This window comes from Anolis carolinensis, chromosome 1 (assembly GCF_035594765.1).
Source record: "Anolis carolinensis isolate JA03-04 chromosome 1, rAnoCar3.1.pri, whole genome shotgun sequence".
NCBI classification, from domain to species: Eukaryota; Metazoa; Chordata; class Lepidosauria; order Squamata; family Dactyloidae; genus Anolis; species Anolis carolinensis.
This window is the reverse complement of record NC_085841.1, coordinates 228,101,158-228,113,168: the sequence shown is the minus strand read 5'-3', so window position 1 is coordinate 228,113,168 and position 12,011 is coordinate 228,101,158.

The following is a 12,011-nucleotide window of genomic DNA, read 5'->3' as shown; positions in this document are numbered from 1 at the left end:
GGACACCTGGCTCGACAGCAGTACATGTGAAAAAGATCTTCAAGTTAAACGTGAGCCAACAATGTGATGCGGCAGCAAAAATGCCAATGGGATTTTGGCCTGCATAAATAGGAGTATGGTGTCTAGATCCAGGGAAATCATGCTACCCCTCTATTCTGCCTTGGTCAGACCACATCTGAAATCCTGTGTCCCATTCTGGGCACCAGAGGAGCTCCCGGTGGTGCAGTGGGTTAAATGCTTGTGCTGGCAGGATTGCTGACTTGAAAGTTGGGTTACTGACCTGAAGGTTGCCGGTTTGAATCCAGGGAGAGCATGGATGAGCTTCCTCTGTCAGCTTCAGCTCCCCGTGTGGGGACATGAGAGAAGCCTCCCACATGGAGGGTGAAACATCAAAACATCTGAGCATTTCCTGGGTAACGTCTTTGCAGACGGTCAATTCTCTCACACCAGGAGTGACTTGCAGTTTCTCAAGTTGCTCCTGATACACACACACACACACGCACAAATTAAGGGAAATGTTGACAAGCTGGAATGTGTCCAGAGGAGGGCAATTAAAATGATCAAGGGTCTGGAGAACAAGCCCTATGAGGAGCGGCTTAAAGACCTGGGCATGTTTAGCCCACAGAAGAGAAGCCTAAGAGGAGACATGATGGCCATGTGAGGGGAAGTCATAGGGAGGAGGGAGCAAACTTGTTTTCTGCTGCTCTGGAGACTGGGGGCCCTTCCACACAGCCATATAACTCATAATATCAAGGCAGAAAATCCTACAATGTCTGCTTTGAACTGAGTTATCTTAGTCCACACTGCCATAAATTTCAGTTCAAAGCAGATAATATGGGATTTTAATCAGCTGTTCGGAAGGAGCCTAGGATGCGGAACATTGGCTTCAAACTACAGAAAAGGAGATTCCACCTGAACATTAGGAAGAACTTCCTCACTGTGAGAGCTGTTCAGCAGTGGAACTCTCTGCCCCGGCGTGTGGTGGAAGCTTGTTCCTTGGAGGTTTTTAAACAGAGGCTGGGTGGCCATCTGTCAGGGGTGCTTTGAATGCGATTTTTGTGCTTCTTGGCAGGGGGTTGGACTAGATGGTCCTCGAGGTCTCTTCCAACTCTATGATTCTATGTTGCTGTTTTCTATTCACAGCATAGCTTGGGAAATTTAATTTTAACATTACTATTTTTCTCATTTGATGGACATTATTTGTTGTCGTGTGCCTTCAAGTTTTACCAAACATGTGGTTACCTTTAAAAAAAATGAATTATATGCTTTGAGCAACTTTCATGGCTGCATTAAATTATCAGGCTTCACAAAACCCTCAAGACCCACCTCTTGTGACATTACTGGGGGTGCTCTGAGGTTTTGGGTTTGGGTCCTGATATCTCTGTGTCTGGAGAGCTCCTGACCTGGCAACCCTGGCTGTCACCCAGTTGCTAAGCATTTCTACTAGCAAATCAGCCATCGACTCCAGAGTAATGCCAGATTTTACGGCAGTGTGTTAGAATAGCTTTTATTCTTGCTGCCTTCCAGGAATGGCTCATTAAAAAGACTAATCTCTGATCACCTTGAGTTGCGGCCAATCCAAGCTAGATTTACAAGGCAGAATGCTTTCAACAGAATTCCAGTGGATAATGCCTCTAGTAGATAGGTATGATTAAAATCCTTATGTTTGATAAGAACCTAAGCGGGAGGTATGGTGTTTATTTTATTTTTAAAAAACAACAACTAATGAATTGATACCCATCTCACCCTGAATCCCACAAGACTGCCTGCCAGGTAAGGCCTTCTGTCTAATCTATGCAAAAGATACAGATTAAAATATCAAAGCTGCTGCGGACATCACAATTGCCGAGATCCCAGCTTCGGTGGTGTAATGCCCTGCTACAAAGGCAAGATCCAAATCTGCGTCAAAACTGCTCCATCAGCAACAGTGGGAATCAGCACTGGTTGGTCTGTCTGTGGCTGAAACTCAGACCTGGTCAAACAAAGCGCCTTTTCCTCCATTGCTGAGGGTGGGAAGATCAAAACAGGAAGAGACAGAGATTGAAATCAGGGACAAAAGTAAGCCATGGAAAGGCATTTATCAAGGACAACACAGATGGAAGCCAATAAAGAAGAGCAGGAGGCCCAGGCAAGACAGAAGGGTTTGGCTGACACAATATGAAAGGAATTTTTAATTGGCCCTAAACTATTGGCATTTCCGTCTTTGAAAGAACTCAGTTCCTGCTGCTGCCAAGGCCTGTTTTGATACAGGATTCATGGAGAGTGTTTACCTGTGTAAGCTTTCTGCACATAACTGGTCGGGTTTAAATGCAATTGCACATGAAATTCACATGTGGCAATTTTTTAGCAACTTAGAAGCACACACCTGCAGGAGGTTGTGCATCTCTAATGGGTGTTCTGCATTCACACTCGAATGAGTGGGCACATCTGATACAATTAAATGCCTGTGAAGCCTTGTACAAGCAGGAGTTTCCTCCAAGTCTTATCTTCTTTTGTGTAAAAAAAACAACAGGCCCACGTCTGGCCTAGTGAAGAATAGGCATTGTACCTTTTAAAATTGTATTGATATTGCTCAAAAGTAGGGAAGAGGGTTGATTCTATAGCATTGAGCTATGGTAGTTAAAGTGGTGTCAAACTGAATTCATTTGTCACTGTAGATCAACCCTTACAAAACAAACAGGGCATTCATCACAAGTGTCTCAAGTCAAAAGCACCTAAGGGTGCATCTACACTGATATATTAATTCAGTTTGACATCACTTTAGCTGCCATGGCTCAATACTATGCAATCCTGGGATTTGTAGTTTGGTGAGCCGACAGCATTTTTTGGCAGAGAAGGCCAAAGACCTTGCAAATCTACAACTCTTATGATTCTATGGCATTGACTTATGGTAGTTAAAGTGGTATCAAAATGAATTCATTTGTCACTATAGATCAGTGGTTCCCAACCTTTGGGCCTCCAGGTGTTTTGGACTTCAACTCCCAGAAATCCCAGCCAGCTTACCAGCTGTTAGGAATGGTGGGACCTGAAGTCCAAAACATCTGGAGGCCCAAAGGTTGGGAACCACTGCTGTAGATTAACTCTTACGCAACAAGCCTATCACTAATTGCCTATTTTGAAGCAAGCCCTATTAACTTCAGTGGAAGTTAGCAACTTTCAAATGCAGGGAATTTAACATCCCAATCATGGTTTTGAAAGTTTTCTTTGACAGGGAGAGCAAAGGATGGAGAAAGAGAGTGAAGAAAGTAGAAGGATGGCTAGAATAGCAGAGGAGAAAGAAAAGGTGCAAGAGGATGAGGAAGGAGAGAAAGGAGACATAGATCAATCTAGTTGGGAAAATTCTGTGAATTGTAGTCAAAAGACTAGACTTAATGTCAGGGGAAAACCTTTACCCTTAAAAGTTTTCCCCTGACATTAAGTATAGTTGTGTCTGACTCTGGGGGTTGGTGCTCATCTCCATTTCTAAGCCGAAGAGCCGGCATTGTCCATAGACACCTATAAGATCATGTGGCCAGCATGACTGCATGGAGCGCCGTTGCCTTCTCCCCGGAGTGGTACCTATTGATCTACTCACATTTGCATGTTTTCGAACTGCTAGGTTGGCAGAAGCTGGAGCTAACAGTGAGAGCTCACCCTGCTCCCTGGATTCGAATCGCCGACCTTTTGGTCAGTAAGTTCAGCAGCTCAGCGGTTTAACCCGCTGAGCCACAGCGGACTCAAAAGACTAAATTTTCTAAATCCTGTTGATGGATGAGTGGAACAGAACTGGAAGGATGACTGATCCTGGACATTTAATAATAATAATAACAATAATAATAATACTTTATTTATAACCTGCTTCCATTGCCCCGAGGGAACTCACAGTGGTTCACATGGGGACCAAGCCCGATCAAAAGATAAAACAATACAACAGCATATATAATTAAAACAATAACAGTAAAATAACATTCATAAAATACATAAAATACATTTTTGCTTCCTGCACGCCCCACAAAGCATGAGAAAGTCACTAATTTTTGTGAATTTGGGATTCATGTAAAATTCCTGGCAAAGAGTTTGTATTTCTAGAAGGCTCTCTGATCCGCTGCCTGTAATCACTTGAAGGGGAATGAAACAGTGTTGTGTGTGTATGTGTGTGTCAGCAGTCACTGAGGGATTCAACAATGTCTTCATACAGTTATGAACAACCACAAAAGAGACAGGATTAAGGAGGTGTCCCCCCAGTTGCCACTTCCAAGATTACAAATAAGCACAGTTGCTACTTTGGAGAAAAAAAGGCAAGCCGTGGACGCATTCATTTCAGTCCTAGCCGACCCTGCTCACGAAGAGAGCTCAATAAAGTTACTTTTTGAACTACAATTGAAACTTTTTTTGTCTTTTGAACAACGGAAGATTCTCGAAATTTTGCTTTAAGGAGGAAAAAAAGGTCAGCCCTTGTTTTTATGGAAAGATTTCTATTTCCATATATTCACTTACCCAAACGTTTAGCATCGACCGGTTAGATTTCTTGCCAAACTACACAGACGGTACCTTAAGTAGAGTTTTGTTTTTTAAGCATGGAACACTGTCTAAGGCAAACATTTGCAGGATAACTATGATCATATTTCTTGACTTTTTTTGTCTGTGTATAAACATGGGCTTTTGTGCTGGCTTTTAAATGCACTTTGGCTGGTTGGAAATGAAATGTACAGATGCAAGGTTGGCATAACCTTCCAAACCAAACTGGTAGGATACAGGAATGCTGAGCCAGACCAAAATATGAGGTCGAGGAAGTTACGCTTATAATAATAGTGGTTATCTGTTTAATGTGTGATCCGGTGGCGACTGGATGTTGACCATAAGCAATTATGCATGCTTTAAAACCGGCTGCATAAAAAAACCCTAGAGGATCTGTAGACCAGGCATAGAGCTCAGGTTGTGAGAAAGGGCAGCTCGACTTCCTTTTTAAATTGTTCCTTTGATTTGATTTCACCCATTTTAAAAGGCACCATTGAATGTCTACCAGGAGTGCTGCTGAATGTAACAATGTTCCCAAGCTCCTCCTTGTATCATGAATGTATGCAAAAGGTTTGCATAATGGCCTGATACCCAGTGATAGAAACAGTCATGGCTCTTGCTTGTTGCAGTGGCTCTTATGCCGGAGAGCTTTTTGAGGGATCATGGCATTGCCATCATCATCCATCACGACTAATTAGGCAACTTTATATAAAAACGATTGAAGGTATCTTACAATTATATCAATATCAATGAGTAGAAAACCCAATACAGTAGAGTCTTGCTTATCCAACATAAATGGGCTGGCAGAACGTTGGATGGGGTTGTTGTGTGTTTTCCGGGCTGTATGGCCATGTTCCAGAAGTATTCTCTCCTGACGTTTTGCCCACATCTATGGCAGGCATCCTCAGAGGTTGTGAACGCTGGATAAGCGAAAATGTTGGATAATAAGGAGAGAATAAGGAAAAGCCTATTAAACGTCAAATTACATTATGATTTTACAAATTAAGCAGCAAAACATCATGTTTTACAAAACATGTCATTAAATAAAAGTGATTGGGCCATGTTCACATTACTCTCCTGGAGGGTGGCATTTCCTCTTTGGGGCCTTTGGAACAGGAAAGAGTCCGATATGGAGAGATGTGGTATAAAACAGCATTAACTCTCAGTTTTTCTTGAGGTTCAGTCCCATTTTATGAGCATAATTTTAATCTCATCTGCTTTCCCAGTGCTCATGCAGTATTTGAGTGCTTAGGATATGACTACACTACACCATGCATGGGACAACGCCTGCAATTGGCCACCTTGATTAGCATTGAATAGCCTTGCAGCTTCAAAGCCTGGCTGCTTCCTGAATTGGAATTACAAAGGGTAAAGTGTCAGGACCGAACTCTAGGTAGATCAGGTGTGGGCCAACTTGGGCCCTCCCTCCAGGCATTTTGGACTTCAACTTTCACAATTCCCAACAGCCTTCCTTTTCCTTAAGCGACTGAGGTGGAAACAAACAGAAATGGAAAGGTCCTGAGCCTGTTAGGAATGGTGGTTACCAACTTCCTACCAATTTACACTGCAATGTACACTGCCAGGAAGGGCGAGATGCAGCCAGTGCAGGCTGGACACTGTGCCCAGCAGGAAAAATCTGCCAGCCACGTCTCCTTCCTCCCGGCGAGTGCTCGGCGGGAGGAGAGGTCCGCTGTGGGAGAAACAGCTGTGAATCCAGGTGGGCATCGGATAATACAGAACATCGGATGAGCAGAGCTCGGTTAAATGAGACTCTACTATACTATAAGAGTGCATGCTTGTTCCATATTAAATCATAGTAATTGTCAATTGGCAGAATTAACCATAGCAGGGAAATGGCTGATAAAGGCCACTTACTCATCACCACCACCATCCAAACCTCTCTTAGGCCCCTTCTACAGTGTCCTTATGTCCCAGGACCTGATATCAGATTATCTGCTTATCTCTGTGGAGACTCATATAATCCAGTCCAAAGCAAATAACCTGGGATCAGATCCTGTGATGTAAGGACAGGGTAGAAGGGGCCTAAGAGAAGGGTCTCAAAGGAAGACCTCGGGTGTTATTACTGCCACCTCGAGTCCCAATAGGAAAGTGGAATAAAAATAAAATAAATTGTAAAACAATAAAAATAAAAATATTGCTAGTTCCAGATAGACCAATTAGAGTGAGTATCCCAGTATTTTTGGCTTTAAACTGACTTGGACTGACTTTAGTAAAAGTCATGGGATACTCCAGAGCAGTGGTGTCAAACCTAGGACTCTCCAAACATTTTGGACTTCAGCTCCCAGAATTTCTGGTCTTTGGACAAGCTGCCTAGAGCTTCTGGGAGTTGGAGGGCCAAATATTTGTTTGACACTTTTGCTCCGGGATTTACTTGGAACTCCAGAGTATTTTGGGGCTTTGGAGCAGTTTGGACACCAGGAACAGGTCTGATTTGGCCCAATCCCATGTCCACTACCATTCATAGCTGACCATAGAGTTCCTTCTGAGGGTCCTTCAACACAGTCATATAACCCAGAATATCAAGGCAGAATATCCCTCAACATCTACTTTGAACAGGGTTATCTGAGTCCACACTGCCATATATTCCAGTTCAAAGCAGATATGGGATTTACTTGGAACTCCAGGGTATTTTGGGGTTTTGGAGCAGTTTGGACACCAGGAACAGGTCTGATTTGGCCCAATCTCATGTCCACTACCATTCATAGCTGACCATAGAGTTCCTTCTGAGGGTCCTTCAACACAGTCATATAACCCAGAATATCAAGGCAGAAAATCCCTCAACATCTATTTTGAACAGGGTTATCTGAGTCCACACTGCCATATATTCCAGTTTAAAGCCGATGTGGGATTTTATTCAGCTGTGTGGAAGGGGCCTGAGTTTCTGGTCATCGTCTGTTGCTTATGTGGTGTCAGAATGGGGTGGCCATATGACCAGGAAGATCAACTCCTTCCTACTTGCTAGTCATGCGGCTGCCACATTCTGCCATCCTAAGGTGAGATAAAAGCTGAATTGGTGGAAGATAACAGCAACAATCCTTCAAAGTTGTATGTGTGTGTATATGTTTTCAGGTCACCTATTGACTTATGGTGAGGCAACCCCATGAATTTCACAGGGTTTTCTTAGGCAAGGTGGTTTTGCCAGTTCCTTCCTTTGAAATATCGTAATAGCATCAAACCACAGTCATTGTATCGTTAGTATTAGATCGCTTTATATTTAAAAAGATGATGGTATCTTACAATTTAATATCAAGAGTTTTTGAAAATGAATGGTATTATCTTTAGCATTGAACAACAGTCTTTAAATTGAGGCATTGTGTGGTTTCTGGGCTGTTCTAGCATCATTTTCTCCTGATATTTCACCTGCATCTGTGGCTGGCATCTTCAGAGGATCAGTCTTTAAACTGTTAGTTAGACAAGGCAACTGTCATGAAAATGCTGGTGTGTGTGAGTGAGACAGAAGCATAACAGAATTAGGTGAAAAGCAATAAATAGAACTGAGAAGTAGATCTAAGTGTGGAATGCACACTTGCCAGATGAAAGGTCTCAGGTTCAGTTCTTGACATCTGCAGGTAGAATGAGGTGACAGGGATGTGGACCCTGCTGGAACCAATTTTGTTAATCTTGGTGGACCAATGGCTTGGCTGGGGATCAGTCAGCTTCCTGTGTTCCTCAATAAGAGATTTTAGGAATATAAAGCAAGTGAAACTGTATAGTCTATCTGGCACGGCTGACTGAAACAATTGACATGGAGTGTATAAATGAGGAAAGAACACAAGGCCAGGTAAGCAAGCAGGAATAGATGAGTGTACAATGAATAAAATTACTACTTGCATAGAATACCGAAAGGAACAGCTTCACCAAGATTCCCTAGGGGACAGTGAAACACAGAAGGTAGAAAAGAGACATGATTTTGAAAAATAGATTTGAACAGCCCAAGCCAAAGATTCTGTGAAGTGGTGTCGGGAAGGTATTCTAAGTGCTGGGCCCTCCAAAAGGGCAGGATCTGGGAGCCAAGAAGTGTGCCATGATGAGACGTGGCTGGAAATGCGAGGTGCGCATGGCTGAAGTAGAGGATGTCACCGATCAGCTCAGGAGTAGGTCTGTAAAGCTTTGCTTTTTTATCACACCTGAGAACGAAATGTTTCAAAGCTTTCTTCCTGTGGAGCATGATAATTAGTTTTGTTATACTTCTCAATTATTATTGCAATTTGGGATTTTGTTGCAATGAAACAAAAGGGCAATGATTTTTGTAATTTTTCAAAACGTGCTTTTGGAGAAAAATGTCTTGCACAAAGCCCATTGGTTTTGCTGTTGTTGCTGATGAAAGAAAATGTTGGCCTTTTTGCTCATGTGTGGTGAAAACAATCTTGTGGTGGCTCTGATTTTTTCCCCACCAGTCATCGTGATGTATCAAAATAACTTTTCTGGTGTGAAAATTTGTGCATAGTGATTTTATCACTACTCAGGAGGACAAATGGAACACAATATAGTCCTAGGCAGAACTTGGAAAGTTACCTTTAAAAAGTAGTTATTTATAATTGTATTCTTAAGGAACCACAGTACAGTATTTCCTTTACATCTTGGTTATCATATTAAATGAATTGCTTTACTTTTTTGCTTCTTAAAAGTAGCTAATATAGCTACTTTCCCACTTACACATTTGCATGCTACAGATAATTATTGGTCCGTGGTATGAAACACACACTCTTGTGTGCTTACTACTGATTTATTCAGTTGTCCACCTCTCCTCTTGAAACTGAATGGAACTGCAGCCCTCTTGTCTACAACATCAGGCCTTCATTTGAGTCTTTTCTGTAACTTTACCCATCCCCGAAGTAGTAGTAGTGGTAATAGTAGTAGTAGTAGTTGTTGTTATTATTATTATTATTATTATTATTATTATTATTATTATTATTATTTGGTATTATTATTTTGTTGAATTCCAGGACCAGAGAAGCAGATGGCGAAAACAGAAGAACGGCTTGCCTCAGGGGAGTGGGCTTGCTCCATCAATGTTTAACATTTACACAAATGACCAGCCACTGCCAGAGAGGACAGAGAGTTTCATCTATGCTGACGATCGTGCCATCACCGCCCAAGTAGGGAGCTTGAACCGAAGCTCTCCAAAGCTTTAAGAGCTCTTACTGCCTATTACAGGGAAAATCAGCTAATTCATAATCCATCTAAAACACAGACGTGTGCTTTTCACCTTAAGAACAGACAAGCATTTCGAGCTCTGAGGATTATCTGGGAAGGAATCCCAATGGAGCATTGTAGCATACCCAAATACTTGGGAGTTACCCTGGATTGTGCTCTGATGTACAAGAAGCACTACTCAAATATCAAGCAAAAAGTGAGTGCTAGAAACAATATCATATGAAAGCTGACTGGCACAACCTGGGGATCACAACCAGATACAGTGAAGACATCTGCCTTTGTGCTTTGCTGCTCTGCTGCTGAATATGCATGCCCAGTGTGGATCTCATCTCACCACGTTAAAACAGTGGATGTGTCTCTTAATGATGCATGGCACATCATCACAGGATGTCTATGCCCCACACCACTGGAGAAATTATGCTGTTTAACTGGTATTGCACCTGACATCCACCGGGAAGTAGCAGCCAATAATGAAAGGATCAAGGCAGTGACATCTCTGGCCCATCCCCTGTTCGGATATCAGCCAGCATGCCAACACCTTAAATCAAGAAATAGTTTTCTAAGATCTACAGATATACTTGCAGTATCACTTCAGCAAGCGAGAGTCCAAAAGTAGCAGGCTAAAACCCGGAGCCATGGCTGATACTGAATGAGAGACTCACTTCTGGGCACACAAAAGACTGGGCAACTGGGAAGGTGCTGAACAGATTGTGCTCTGGCACCATGAGATGCAGAGCCAACCTTAAAAAATGGGACCTCAAAGTGGAGTCCATGACATGCAAGTGTGGAGAAGAACAAACTACAGACCACTTACTAGAATGCAGTCTGAACAATGGAGGACCTTCTTATAGCAATACCAGAGGCACTCCAGGTGGGTGGTCAAAGGACATTTAGTATAATGCCAAGTTTTAACTTTGTTTGTGTTTTTAAATACATTACAACTGTACCCTCGCTTTGCTTCTGATATGATAAATAAATACTATTATTATTATTATTATTATTATTATTATTATTATTATTATTATTATTATTATGGCCCTATGAAAAGTTCTGGAGAATCTACAACAATGTTGTGGCATTTGGGTTTTCCCTAATGCGGGCATGGCCCAGCTGTGGATTTGCACCCGCTCCCTCCTCCCGGCCTGGCCAAGCACAGCACAGCAATCTTTGTTTCTGTTCTGATAGCCACATGCCAGGGCTAATGATGCATGCAGTGACTGTAGTCTCCTTTACTTCTGTTTCCCAGTAGAAAAGCCCTAAGAGTCCAAACTAGATTAGATGGTATCATAATTTAACCTGAATTTTGGTTTTATAAATTTTTTGAAGTATTTCACAAGACACTATGGGGGACACAGACAGAGAAAGATGCCTGGATTGATTTGTAATCAAATGCTGACATTATATTCCTGTTTGAGTCGCCAGATCTTCCACTGATGTGAAGAGTGCACATGATTTCCCCTCCTTGTTTATGTATTTGTGCCAAATCGTGGTGGTAGCGGTGTCGAAGGATCTATCATATTACTGAAGGAGAAAATTACTATTATAATACTTTCTGCTCCCGCTTCCCTCTACACGGTAATGCCCTTACACCTTTTCCTTTCCAGGCTTTTTGTAGCATCCTAAACAGGAGGATATTGAAGGGAGCTGATGCCGCTTTGATCCTTATGCTTGTTGTCAAAGCGCTTGGGAATGAAGAGACTGTTGGCTACAATTGACTGTGACAATTAGGAGATGATCAGAGCCCTAGAGTGGAGCACTTAAAGGGTAATTTACATGTCAGTTTGTCGAATAAAAAAAAAGATATTCAGCTAAGATTTTCCCCCCTGTCCCCCCCTTGCTCTCCCCCTCTCAGTGCCTTGTAAACTGCAATTTGTGCTCTGGTAAAGAGAAAAAAAAACCTCTGGCAGAGGAGTTAGGATAGCCATTTCCATTTGAAAAGAGGCAATCATAAGGCCACTGCTGAGCCTATTGTCCACTAAAAATGCTGATTTGCAGTCAGAGAGTGAAAGGGGGGGGGCATAGCTAAAGAGAACCTAGCACACAAGGTAACACCCTCCCCTGTTTTGGTGGCTTTTAAAATGTGGTTTAAAGGACTTGCTGTACCTTAAATCCCCCATTTTGCTATCAGCCTCACCATGTTAGCAAGCCTGAATGTCTTTTGTCATGTAACAACAGCAACTTTTTAAAAAAGATGTCAGCACTGAGAGGAAGGAAAGAGAAAAAAAGGCAAGTCCACTAAGTCAGGTTGGATACTTTTACTGCCTATCTGTTTCACCCAGTCTCTCTCTCCCCCCCTTTGTATGCATTTGTGTATTGACTCCATCAGAGTTTTTGCC